Here is an 8,095-nt window from a genome sequence, read left to right on the forward strand (position 1 = left end):
TTGTTTCCCATATAAATCCATTATCCAGACAGCAGCCAGAATCATTCTTGGAAAAAAAGATAATTGATACCATATTGCTCCCTGCTTAAAACTCTGAGTGATTCTCCTGGTAACAGAGATAAAATGGAAGGCTGCCCATGCACTGGCTTTGCCTGCTTCTTTGGAGTCATCTTATACCTCTCTCTTTCTTTGCCACTGTCCTCCATCCCCACTGATTTTCCTGTTCCCTGAACTCACTGAGCCATGCCCTCCTCTGAGTCTTTTCCCCCCTGCCTAGAACTCTCTCCTACTCTGTATCCTATGGCTATTTTATTGTACACATCTCTTCAGCATGTGTATATTTGATGTCAATAGGATGCTTTCTTAATGTTTTAAAGAAATTAACTTCTGTTTGTTTTCATCACTCTGGTCTCAGTTCAGACATCATCCATTCAGAGGGGCCTGTCTTCTCTTTCCTTTCTGATGTAGATTCCACTTACCTTGCCAGACGCCATTATATCACTGTTTAATTTCTTTCATAGCATATATCTGAATAATCCCATCTCCTTTCTCAATTTCCTTCCTTCCTCCCTCTCTCCTGCCTTTTCTTTCCCTCTTCCTTCCTTCCTTTCTCTTTTCTTCCTTGTTTCTTTTTTCCTTTCCTGTTCTTTTTTTTTTTCCTGGCTTTTCTCACTATCATGTAATCTGCACATAAACACCCCAAGGACAGCGACCTAGTACTCACTCGACAAGAAGTTTCTGAAGGGATGAGTGAACAGTTTGAAGAGACATTTTTGAGGTAGATTCTACAGGCTCTGGCAACTATTTGAGTGTAGGATAAAGGAGATCAGAGGGCAACTTCTAGATATCTTGTTAAGATCAGTCTGCTCATGGTGGCTAATAGATGACAGTACTATCAACCAGATCAGGACTATCTTTAGAAGAGTACATTTTGGAGAGAAAAAGACAAAATTGATTTAGGACTATTGGAATCTAATATACTCTCCAAGATAGCTGGGAGAGGTCCTATGCAAAGTGAAAATTTGGATCTAGACCTCAGGGAAGCGGAGAAGGCTGGAGACAAAAGCATTCATCATCATCGTGATAGACAAACATCTATGCAAATCTTTATAACTTGGCAATCTGTTATAGCATGTACATTTATAAATATAAACAATCAATTATAAATATATTCATAAGATATCTGCATGCAAACATATTTTATAAATATAATTGTAAAAGAGTTTTACATTCCAGGACAACAGAAAGAGCGCTTAGTCCAAATAGAAAAGAAAAAAGATAGGTTTTTCTTTTTATTTTAGAGATTTTATAATCCTTTTAGAAGCATATTACTTTGAGGCTAATTCCAGGATATATTTATGCCAGCATTCTGACATTTGGTATTGTAATAAATAGTTTGCATTTTTGTTACTTTGGTTTTATGTCCATTTCTTTGTCCTTCTGAGAATCTGTAGTTTTAAGTCAGGGACGTTTGAGTGGAATTAATTCAGCAATCCTACTTGTCTCCTCTGATTTTCCTGCCAAATAAATCTTACCAGATAATATGCAAATTGATTTAAAGTCCAAAGTGATACATGTTCTATTTGAATGTTGTCATGGTAGAGAAAAAAGGCCTCCCTCTGTTTTGACCTTGAGTGTTAGAGAAAGAGACATTTTTTATTTCACTGTTTGGAGAGGACTTTGGGGTGAAATAATCACAGCTACCCTTAAGTGAGCCACTTTATCACAGGTCTTTAATGCATTTTGATATTTCTAATGTAACATAGTTTTTTCTTAATAAACTTGTTACAAGGAGTTACCACCTGACAGGTGTCAACAGTCAGGTAAGAACCCTTCAGCGTGTGTACGTTCAGTGTCAATAGGTTGCGTTCTTAATGTTTTAAAGAGGTTAACTTGTTTTTTAGTACACTGAATATTTTTCTTGAAATATATTTTAATAACTAATTTATTTGAAAACTCCAATTTTCTACATTGAAAATGTATGTTAAACAATGCGCTGAATATAGCAGGAGGTGGAAAGGAAAATGACACCTAGACCTCAGCCTCCTAGACCGAAAATACAAGTGTCTGAGTCACCACAATACAAGGTATGCTACAAACGCATTATAATTACCACACTTATGTTATCTCCATGAATGCTGGATTTATTAAGCAATCTTAGAAGTATTATTACTCAGAAAAGGAAGGAGGAAGAGAAAAAATAACATTGCAATTAAGAACACACGCTGTACATCCAGATTTTCTAAGCTTGGAGTTTGGCGTGTTAATCAAAGTATCATCTTTGCTGTACCAAAGATTCCTGAAGTTCCAGGAACTCAGCACGGTGTGATTTCACCCACATGCCACTGTTCAGTGTGAGTAAGGAGGATCTCCTGACTTTTTCTGCTCAAAGAGGTGACTCAGAGCTCCAGTCTCCTTTCATGGTATGGCTTCGCCATCTTGGGGCCATTTGCTTTGAGAGAGAGAGAGAGCATGCATAAAAAACCATGCTGCAGAAAGCAGGGGTTAGGCCAGATAATTGACCTTCATCACTTCTGGCCACATTCCATTGGCCAGAATCAGTCACGTGATTGACGAAGGGCCGTTGGAAATAAAATCTTCCTGTGGCAACTGGAAGTAAAATTGAACAATTTAGTTAAACATGGCATCATCTTTATCATACCTGGTTCTACCATTTATTAACATATAAGATACAAAACTTTCTGTTGCAGTTTTCTCATCCATAAAATGGAGGTAGTAACAGTACTAACTCTGACCACCTAGGATTGCTATGAAGATTAAGTGAGGCAGTATATGTAAAATGCTTAAAAGAATGCCTGGCACCATATACACCATGGAATACTATGAAGCCATAAAAAAGGATGAGTTCATGTCTTTTGAAGGGACATGGATGAAGCTGGAAACCATCATTCTGAGAAAACTATTGCAAGGACAGAAAACCAAACACCAGATGTTCTCACTCATAGGTGGGAATTGAACAATGAAAACACTTGGACACAGGGCAGGGAATATCACACATCTGGGCCTGTCATGGAGTGGTGGGAGGGGGGAGGGATAGCATTAGAAGAAATACCTAATGTAAATGATGAATTAATGGGTGCAGCAAACCAACATGACACATGTGTACATATGTAACAAACCTGCACACTGAGCACATGTGCCATAGAACTTAAAGTATAAAAAAAAAGAAAAAGAGTGCCTGACACATAGCACTATTGAAGTGAGCTGTTCCTACTTTATATGTAAATAAAATTACTAGAAAGGAGATATGACAGTCCATAGGATTTCAGAGTAGAATGAGATCATCTCTATGGTGGGGGATATGTGGTAGGCATAATGGCCCCTCAAAGATATCCACATCCTAAATCATGTAGCCCATGAATATGTTATGTGACATGGCAAAAGAGGTTTTGCAGATATAGGCCTTGAGATGGGGAGCTTATGCTGAATTATCTGGGTGGGCTTAACCTAACAGAGAACATTCCCAGCTGGAGGCAGATAGGATGCAACAGAGAGGAAGTCAAAGAGAATTGAGGCTTCAGAACAACTGGATTTGATGATAGAGGGCTCAGGGACCTCAGTACTACAACAGGAAGGAAATGAATTCTACCAACTAATCAAAGGAGCTTTAAAGTAGATTTATCCCCAAGAGACAAGAGCTAGTCTGGGCAACAACTTTTCCATTTGTCTTCTGTGAGATCCCAAGCAGAGGACCAAGCCAAGCCTGCCTGAATTTCTAACATACAAAATTGTGAGACAAATATGTGTTGTTTTAAGCCACTAAGTTTCTAGTAATTTGTTATGGCAGCAATAGGACACTAATAAAAGAGAGAATCAATAAAGTATTCATGATAGAAAAGACACTTGAACAGAGATTTGATTGACAGGCTGGGTTTTCCTACTTAAATAAAGTGGGAGGACATTCCAGATAAAAGAAAAGTTTTGAGCAGAGGAACAGGGAAGGTAGGGCGGGAATTTGTCAGAGTTGAGTTCCATGTGATATTAGGAACTTATGCGCAATGATTAAAAATTGGTAGCTTGGGCCGGGCGTGGTGGCTCAAGCCTGTAATCCCAGCACTTTGGGAGGCTGAGGTAGGTGGTTCACAAGGCCAAGAGATCGAGACCATCCTGGCCAACATGGTGAAACCCTGTCTCTACTAAAAATACAAAAGCTAGCTAGGCGTGGTGGTGTGTACTTGTAGTCCCAGCTACTCGGGAGGCTGAGGCAGGAGAATTGCTTGAATGCAGGAGGCGGAGGTTGCAGTGAGCCGAGATGGTGCCACTGCACTCCAACTGGTGACAGAGCAAGACTCTGTCTCAAAAAAAAAAAAAAAAAAAAAAAAGTAGCTAGCTTGGAGTTTTGGAGTTATGGTATGGAAGGCTTTAAATTCCAGGCCAAGGAGTCTTTCCCAAATTCCACAGCAAATGAGCAACTATTGCTTGATTTTGACTGGAGAAGTGGTGTGATCAGCGACATGCATTAGGAGGTTGTCTGACAGTACGCTAGATGGAAGGGGCATACTGGCTAGGAGGATTGCTTATGCCATAAGGAGTGAACCAAGATAGTAACTTTGGGAATGGAAAGGTGGGCACTCAGGAGAGACTGTCACTCAAGAGAGACTGTCTAAGGTTTAGTTCTCTAGAAGCAGGCCCTAAGGTGAGCCTACATGGGCAGGTAATTTATCAGAGCATTGCTCCCAAGAGAAGTCAGTAAGGGAGTGGAGCAAGCGGGACATGGAAGGAGGAGAGGGCAAGCAAGACTGTGCTTTCAGGGCAAATGCCAGCCTCAGCTTGGTCGCACAAGGAGCTCTGGAGCACAAATTACAGTTCAGTGTTTGTTTGTTTTGAGAAGAGATTTCAATTATTCAGTGTTTCTAGTTTTTAAATAAGGGATACAGAAATATAAGCCATGGCTTCTTCCCAGAGTTTACAATCTGGATAGAGAACATGAAAGACACTGATTAACAGAGGCAAGTAATTTCAGGAGATAAATATACACAGATGTGTTTTGCAAAATACAGGTTCTTATACAAATATATAAGTAAATACTGATTGCATGGTGGTTTGGTTTTATCTGAAAGGGCTTTGAGAAAATAAGAAATGCCATTAATGGATACAACTAGCAGTCTACCTAGCCAGACATGCTTTCCAGCAGCACCAATGGACATTGTAGGGAGAACAGGCGTAACTGTCAGATAATTTTTTAATTCACAGATTTATCCAACATTTGAAAATACCATGAAGAATCCGAGGAATGCCAGTAATCAGTGAATGGGATATCTACATGTCCATAACATCTATAGGCTAAACCCACTCAGAATGCTGTTCGCTAAGGGTTTATGTTTAATAAGCCCTCCTGGTGGTTCTGCTGCAGGTTCAAGTCTGAGAAGTACAAAATTAAATGAGATGGCATTTAAGATGCAGCATAGTGTAATGATTAGGGACACAGGCATTGGAGCCAGATTACTTGGTCCATGGGCAAGTTCTATAATATGAAATGTTAATAACACTGTAACACTCCTATGTCTGGCTTCTGGCTTCCTCTTTTTTTTTTTTTTTTTTTTTGACAGAGTCTTGCTCTGTCGCCCAGGCTGGAGTGCAGTGGCATGATCTCTGTTCACTGCAACTTCCACCTCCCAGGTTCAAGCAATTCTCACGCCTTAGCCTCCCAAGTAGCTGAGATTATAGCCCCCCCACTCCCACACACCATGCCTGGCTAATTTTTTGTATTTTTATTAGAGACAGGGTTTCGCCATATTGGTCAGGCTGGTCTCAAACTCCTGACCTCAGGTGATCCACCCTCCTTGGCCTCCCAAAGTGCTGGGATTACAGGTGTGAGCCACCACGCCCAGCCCTGGCTTCCTGTTTTTTTTTTTTGCCTTTCCATCTCATACCTTCAATCATTTGTGTCACAGGACACATATAAGTACTTGGGAGGAGATAAACTTTGATAGTAAAGCAAAATCAGAGTTAAAGGCAAATGTTTAACCAATCATATCCAATTACAAGCTACTCAATGAAGAGTTTTAGATTTATAGAGCCAAATATTCCGCACTCCTGAGAAATCTCAGCTTTTCATTCTGTAAATATTTTCATGCTGCACATAGCTGCCACTAACTAAATAAGTATACATATTTTAGTGTTGATTTATTACTCAAAGATTTGAATTAGGAGATTGAAATAAAACGTTTGTATCTATGTATTTTTTTAAAAATCCATGCATGAGAAAGGAGCCAAGTGTCAGTTTTCAATGAGGGGAACGTTCTCATGGAGGTGTTGTAAGGTTAAGTCTGTCCAATTCATTTCTTGCTCTTTGGAAGATTCTGGGTGCCAACATTGTCTTGTTCAGGTTTAGGAAAACTCATTCAGTGGAACTGCAATGTCCTCCTATGGCAGTCTGTCTTCTCACCAAGCATTGTCAATCAAATCCAAGATTCTTCCATCTCTTTGTACCTCACTGTTCATTTTCCTGGAGCTTTAACCTTGTCAGATCTGCACCTGCTGCACCGCTGTGCCAGCTTCCTCTGGACCATACCCTCAGCATCACATGACTCACACACTCTTCTCCCAGATCCCTGCATGTAGGTGAACTCATTTGCTCACATGGAGGGAAAGTCTGGAGAAGACCTCGTTTCTTTTCTTCTTTCTTTTATTTATTTATTTATTTATTTATTTTAAACAGAGTCTCAGTCTGTCACCCAGGCTGGTATGCAGTGGTACGATCTCAGCTCACTGCAACCTCCGCCATCCGGGTTCATGCCATGTTTCATTAAATAGAGATAGGATTATAAAAAGAATTCAAAAAATTCTTGAGTTGGGAAGTTCAATAATTGAAATGAAATATTGACTGGAGAGGCTCAACAGCAAATTTGACCTGGCAGAAGAATCAGTGAACATGAAAATTGGCCAATTGGGATTATCCAGGTTGAGAAACACAGTTTGACAGTTCCTCAAAACTCAAACATACAGTTTTTATATGACATAACAATTCCACTCCTAGGTATAAATCCAAGTGAATTGAAAACATATGTCCACATGAAAATGTGTACATAAATGTTTATTGCACCACCAAAAGCAGAAACAACCCAAATGTCCACCAATTTATAAATTGACTTTTTCAGTGTGATATAGCCACACAAATGGAATATTATTCAACTATTAAAAAAAGTAAGTAACAACACTGCCACCATATTGATCAACCATATGCTTAAAAGCACTGTGCCCACTGGGTGCAGTGGCTCACGCCTGCAATCCCAGCACTTAGGGAGGCCGAGGCAGGCGGATCACGAGGTCAGGAGATCCAGATCATCCTGGCTAACACAGTGAAACTCTGTCTCTACTAAAAATACAAAGAATTAGTCAGGCGTGGTGGTGGGTGCCTGTAGTCCCAGCTACTTGGGAGGTTTCGCCATATTGGCCAGGCTGGTCTCAAACTCCTGACCTCAGGTGATCCACCCTTCTTGGCCTCCCAAAGTGCTGGGATTACAGGCATGAGCCACCATGCCCAGCCCTGACTTCCTCTTTTTTTTTTTTTTTTTTTTGCCTTTCCATCTCATACCTTCAATCATTTGTGTCACAGGACACATATAAGTACTTGGAGGGAGATAAACTGGAGGGCAGTGGCACAATCTCGGCTCACTGCGACCTCTGCCTTCTGGGTTCAAGCAATTCTCCTGCCTCAGCCTCCCAAGTAGTTGGGACTACAGGCACGCACCACCATGCCCGGCTAATTTTCGTATTTTTTAGTAGAGATGGGGTTTCCACCATGTTGGCCAGGCTGGTCTCCAACTCCTGACCTCAAATGATCCACCCACCTCGGATGGGGATCTCTCCCACAGTGTTGGGATTACAGGCATGAGCCACCTTGCCTGGCCTGAAGACTTTGTTTCTACTAGGAGTGAGGGGGCAGTGGGTGGAATGAATGTGATGATGACAGAGGCTGGACATAAGCTTTCTTTGATTTTGTTTGAAGTCGAGTCAACTGGGCTTTTATCCTTTGGTACCAGTCAGTCATTGACTATAGGCAACCCAGGGTGATACGTATTTCCAAGCATTGGGAGGAAAGAATGCTGAGTCTCAGAGGCAGCTCTCAGGT

General features: G+C 40.8%; 1 pseudogene; it reads right to left on the reverse strand.

The window, feature by feature from the left end:
* Nucleotides 1-5,813: 5,813 nt before the first annotated feature.
* LOC110740531 lies at nt 5,814-7,247 on the reverse strand (annotated as a pseudogene).
* Between the last annotated feature and the right edge of the window lie 848 nt (nt 7,248-8,095).

This window comes from Papio anubis, chromosome 16, assembly GCF_008728515.1.
Source record: "Papio anubis isolate 15944 chromosome 16, Panubis1.0, whole genome shotgun sequence".
In the NCBI taxonomy this organism is placed as follows: domain Eukaryota; kingdom Metazoa; phylum Chordata; class Mammalia; order Primates; family Cercopithecidae; genus Papio; species Papio anubis.